Source organism: Anas platyrhynchos, chromosome Z, assembly GCF_047663525.1.
Source record: "Anas platyrhynchos isolate ZD024472 breed Pekin duck chromosome Z, IASCAAS_PekinDuck_T2T, whole genome shotgun sequence".
Taxonomy (NCBI): domain Eukaryota; kingdom Metazoa; phylum Chordata; class Aves; order Anseriformes; family Anatidae; genus Anas; species Anas platyrhynchos.
Genome location: NC_092621.1, coordinates 34,544,401 through 34,550,547, shown reverse-complemented (window position 1 = coordinate 34,550,547; position 6,147 = coordinate 34,544,401). Strand labels below are relative to the sequence as shown.

General features: G+C 38.0%; 1 non-coding gene across 1 annotated transcript; it reads left to right on the top strand.

Annotated features, from left to right (window-relative positions):
- The first annotated feature begins 327 nt into the window (after positions 1-327).
- TRNAH-GUG (transfer RNA histidin (anticodon GUG)) lies at positions 328-399 on the top strand. The gene has a single exon. It is a non-coding gene; the product is annotated as a tRNA-His (tRNA).
- Positions 400-6,147: the final 5,748 nt, after the last annotated feature.

Sequence of the window (6,147 nt, the reverse complement as noted above, 5' to 3'; positions counted from 1 at the left end):
AATGAATGATGCCCCATTTGACTCAACGAGTACAGTTTTCAATTAAGTAGGTCCTGTCTTTTTGCCAAAATCTAGCTGTACAACATATTAGCAGACTTCTCTGGTATTTGCTTTCCCCAACACTGATAAAATAGGAGAAAAATGTTCTTACTGAAAAGATTTTGGAGACAGAAGAGTGGTTGTTTTATCTCTCCTGAGCCTGTTTTTAGGTATTCAGAATCCGCTAGTGCTAAAACTTAGTGCAAACTGTAGGTGGCACCATTTGTATAAATTTTGCAGACCACTAGGGAAAAAAAGTTCCCCCTTTGTAGAATTTCCTGGTAGCTTGCCGTGATCGTATAGTGGTTAGTACTCTGCGTTGTGGCCGCAGCAACCTCGGTTCAAATCCGAGTCACGGCAAAGAAGGGTGTACTTTTTGGAGAGATGTAACTAGAGACTGCGTATTAAAAATTATCTATTAATGATGTCTAATAGTAAGATGGGAAAGCAACCAGAGGTTCTGTAGTTGTTTTGCTAAAATAATATGTGACACAAATATTATTTTACTAATCCAGTTGCCGAGTGTGATTTTTTTTAGATTTATTCAAATGTTGATGGATATTGTGATAAACATTGTGGCATAGTGAGCATGTAATTTCTACTCATTGCATCTACTTAAGACCTGAACTGAGCAATGATGTCTGTCTGGTTTTCATCTTTGCTAGTTTTATATACTAACACAAAAGCCTGAATTGCTTGGAAATAGGACAGTGGTAGATGTGGAAACCCTGCTTACCTAGCCATGGACTGCTGTTAGGAGGTTTTTGCTGGTGACAGGCAAGAGGAACCATCATCTATCAGTGATTCTAGTAGTTCTCTTTGGATTTCCCTAACTGCTCTGCATCACTGAATAATGTGGGCTCAGGTTCTTGGAATGAAGACTTGTAAAATGACCACATGAGTTTTACAAATTATTTACTGCAACTAAAGGCAATTTGTGTAGTAAATGACAAAATGACAACAAAATTACATAGCTGGTAACAACTGGATTCATAAAGGCCCACTACTACGGAGTTTATCAGATTATTTGCATGCCACTGAGTGGAGTTTCTGATAGGTGGTTCTTTAATTTTATAAGGAGTTAAGCCAAGAGCAAGAATGGTTTTCTCCTGTTATTGCATTTGCATTTGATGGGACATGAGTTCTCTACATAATGCACTGTGCCTTGACCAGTCTCTGATGGATTCAAGCTTCCAAGATGGGCCCAGGTCTCACAAAGCATGAATGACAGGTGCTCGTCTCTCTGGAACCAAGGAGAAGCTTTCCTTGTCCTCTGACCTGTTGAGGAAATGAAAGAAAAAATTCTTTGCACCTATATCAGGAAAAATACAGAAACCCAATAAGCTGGCTTGGGAGAGCACCTCATCTCTGGAGGCTGGAGGCTGAGGTGTCCCAGTTGTGGCTAGTGACTCTTGGCATCTTCTGACCTCCCCCAGGCTCAAGACAGCTCTTTCTGGTATGTTTTAGGGTATCTGATAGCGTTCCTCTGATTGGCCTCAGACTTCTGTCTAAACATCACTCAGTCTTTTAGGAACATATCAGAGCAATTAGCTCTCAATTTCTTGGTCTAATTGACAGGACGGATGTGACTGATTTTCCAAAAGAAAGCAATTTAGAAACATACTCTGACATAAAAGCAAGAAGGATGATCTTTCGTACTCTGTCCCTGCTACTCTCTCCCAGAAAATTCATCTACCATGTTAGATCTTATAAACTCCTGAGACTAGCTCCTCACAGGTGCACATATTCTTTAAAATATCCCAGTGAATGAAGTCCTAGAACTGAAATCCCAAAATTGTAAAGCCAGAAATTCTGCTCTGTTCATGCATCATCCTGAGGCTGTCAAAACAGTCAAGGTTCAGCCCTGCTTAACATCAAGGCCCCTTGCTACATACATATATCCAGTAATTCAAATTGTCCTTTTTGGTCTTTTATGATGAGTTACCTGGAAAGTGTAGTCATTTTGCTTGCCTTACTTTGTTTAGGATACCGATAACCAAATTATGAGTGAAATGCTCACTCTACATAAACAGATAGCAAGAACAGTGTAGGCTGATAAGCAGATCTTTTTTAACAGTTCCTCTTCCAATTATTCATTCTTCTTACAAGCAACTCAAAATTAAAACTCAACTTCATTTTGGACTATAAACATACTAATATAGGTGACTCCCTGCATTCCATTTCCTGCAAAATATTTATAATTTTTTTTTCCATCTCACTGGGGAAAAAGAAAAAAGAAAAAACAAAAACAAAAACAATGTAGTACAAAACAATTTCTGAGGTTATCAGGGTTGCAGCATAGAAAACACAGAGGTTTAATCCTGAAACTGATTTTGAACCTTGAAATGTACAAAGAATTACCAGTACATGTATGCTTCTGAAACATGCAGGTCCTCATTTCTAGCAGACATGTCTAGATAGCACTTTTCCAGTTGGAAATGCTGATTTAATAATAGTACATTAAAAACTTTAACAAGGACTCAGCTTTACAAAATCCATTTCTGAAACCCTGATTTATATATTTATTTATTTATTTTTCTCTAAGAAGGCCAAAGAGAACTTCTGCAGCCTTTTCTGGCTTTATGAAGAAAATTGGTCTGTTGGGAAATGAAGAATAATATTTTAAAAGCAGAACAGAAGAAGAAAGTGCATGTCTTTCTCTGCAGCTCTTCTACACCATTTCGTGCCTGCCTTTGTTCTTGTGCATGGCATGTTCTGCATAGAATATTAAATCTTTTAGACATAGATGTGTCTATTTCCATATCCATAACATTTCTAATTCACATTCTGGCACTGCAACTGATGCATCCATCAGCAGTGCCTGGGAAGAGATTTATTTCTTGTTATTGTGTTTTAACATTAGCTTTTGATTAGGGTAAGAACTGAAAGTGTTTTTAAGCTATGGAGAAAGATACCTAGTTGTTAAGGAGGCAACACTGAACAGTGAGACTGGAAAAAGTACTGAAAGATTAATTGAGCCTGATGCAGATTTTTTCTTCCTTCATTTTTTTGGGAGTGCAGCAAAACTGGTTGTATCCTGTCTGATGTTCATATCAGGTGTTGAGCAGGATAGAAAGCAGTGGCTGTTTTGAATCTGCAGTCATCAAATCAAATTAATTCTGTTTTTTCATTCTCTTTACAGCACTGCAGCTCATATTAAAACTTTTATAGGTCCCTTCTGAAATCCTTTCAAAGGGCTCTGGTCAAGAAGACTCTTTGAAAGTAGATCTTCTGTGGTAAAGAGAACTCCAGAAAGCTTGAATAGCTGGTTGTGCTTTAGCAAAGAATGCCAGGAATTCATTTCACAGGTGGGATGATTTTACCTCTGGAAATTCAGCTCTGAGTTTACAGGCTATTATTGCAGGATGGGTAGTAATTGTAGAAAATTTGGCAGAGAGAGAGATTCCTGAGCCTGATGTGTAAACATGACTGCGTAAACAATGCCCGATGCTGCAGTTCTGTAGGTTTTCCCACAGTCTGTCTTCAGTGTTTCATCAAAGAAATTGTGCCCTTCTTGCTAAATAAAACTGCGTGGCTTCTGACTTGTAAATTTCCAGCAGTTCCTCATAGCCGTAACAGTGCAGAGCTCACTGGAACACATGTGAAGGCTGTGGTCAATTTTTGAACCTTTCAACTTGTACCACTTTGGGTTAAGCTCTGGCTCAATCTTGAATCCCACAGCTTTCTGCACTACATTTCAAACTACTGACTCAGGCCTGGTTTCACTGCTTGATCAAGATTTCAGCACAAATCTCATGCCCCAAACTATTCTAAATAGTGTTTAATCTGTTTTTGTTTTCTCTGTGGTTTTATACCTTATGAATTCTAAATTCCCTAATTTTTATTCTAAAAAATTTGTAAATGTATCCTCTTCACCTGGAATTTCACAGAAGCAAAATCAGCTCTTTGGGCTAGATTCAAACTCATTTGATAAACTTCTATTTTACAAAGCTTTGTGAAAACTATGCTTAATATTTTAAAACATTTTCCTTCACTCTCTGATAAAGAAATATTGTATATGGTTTCTCTGTGCCAAATACAACTCAAATGACATTGTGATACCATTTTAAAGGAATTTCAGTGTAACAGAGAAATCTCCTTTCAACAGGATCCCACAGCATAATGTCTTTAAAATGTTTAAGAATGGAATAAGAGTGAAAAGTCTTGATAACTCATACTAATACAGCAAATATTTTCTGTTGTAACACAGTCTGCTGCGTTAGTATGATCAGTGTCACTGTGCTGCTAAACCAGCATCTACCCACCTTTTGTACCTGAGAGGTAAACATGGAGCCAACAATATAGTCACTGCATCATTTTGGCATATAAATATCTGAGGGGATCTGATGGTGTCAAGAGGATGAAGCTGGTCTCTTTTCAGTTGTGCCAAGCAAAGGGACGAGAGGCAACAGGCACAAACCAAAGCACAGGAGGTTCCAGCTGAATATGAGGAGGCACTTCTATACTGTGAGGATGACAGTGCACTGGCACTGGTAGCCTGGAGAGGTTGTGGAGTCTCCTTCTCTGGAGATATTCAAAACCTGCCTGGATGCCGTCCTGTGCAATGTGCTCTAGGTGATCCTGTTTGGCAGGTGGCTTGGACTAGATGTTCTTCAGAGGTCCCTTTCAACCTTGGCCATTCTGTGACTCTGTGATTCTGTGATTTCTGCCTTGGGAATCCTAGTTTAGACCTGGTGCTTCCAGGGTCCTAATTCACTCTTCCTTTTAATAAAAAATTGTCTGTCTCTGATGAGACTTGTTTTGTTTTCCAGATGTGCATCACTCTCCAGTTTGTTTGGAGTGGCATGTTAAAAGAAATAAATAAAAAATAAATCTGGTGTATATTTTTAGGATCTATTTACTCTGGGGTCTGTACTACTGCTGTTTTTCACTGGGCAGCTGAAGGCGAGAAGGTGTACTGACCTTTGTATTGGCTCAGAGAATAAAACTTCTTTATGATATAACCATGAAGGCATTTGTATTAAAACCATATGGAGTAAATTAGTGTTTTACTGTTAGACACGAGAGGGAAAAGTCTGAATTACTTAGCTAAAACAACAGTAAGGAAACTAGCATATCATGGGCAATTCTCTTTACAAACACGATTTGAAGTTTTGTGCAAAAACTGAAATTGACTGGAAAATAACTAGAAAAGGACTCTAGAAAGACTGCTATAAGAAAAATAAAGTATTTCTCTGATACAAAAATGTAAAATTTTGAAAAAAAATAAGGTGGATCCATCTGCTATTGACCTGCTTTTTTTTTTTTTTTTTTTCTTTTCTTCCCATATTGTCTTTTGTATTTCTTGTTTGCTAAAAGATAAAGATTGCTTTACTGGAATTAAAAATTCCCTGCTGGTCTTCATAGTTGCATGAGTCTTGCTTTACAAGCAATTCCTTTTCATCTTAATAGTTTCAAGATAGTTTTCCTTCCTTACTGAACCCTAGACAGACACCTGGAGAAAGTTTGCCAAGAGCTGGGAAGCCTGTGTCTGGATGTCTGAATAGGGTTTGACTTCAGAAGCACATACACTGTCTTCAGTATCAAAAACTTTTGAGATTCCAGCTTCAACTTTATAAACAGACATTTCCTATATACAAATGTTTGTTGCCTTACCCTGCTTTTTCTTTTGGCTTGTAGTCAGTCTCTCTGCTTGTGTATGAAGAAATCATTTCAACAAAATGAAGTAATTTCCACATCATTCAGCAAGATGCATAGATATCTAATGATGAAATTAGAATTGGTCGTGTGATCTGAAGTTCGTTAATACATTTCTGTTCATCATCTATTAATACAAATGAGAAGTAAAACTGTGTTGTTGCGTGGTTCTCTGAATGAAAAATGTGCCTATCCATAGGCACTTGGGATTGTTTCCTGAAAATTTGTTTCCTTGTATATTTCAGCTAACTTCCTTACCTCAGCATCCCTAGACTGAAAGACCACTAACACCCCCAGTAAACATCAGTTTTATCCATGAGGCGGTGTAAGGAGGAAGCATGAATATTGGTTAGCCAAACAGAGAACCATGTACAAACTTTTCCCTCCTTTTGGCAGAGTCCTCCCAGTCAAATCATCCTCTCCCCATAAAAAGAGTACTGCATTTCCAGG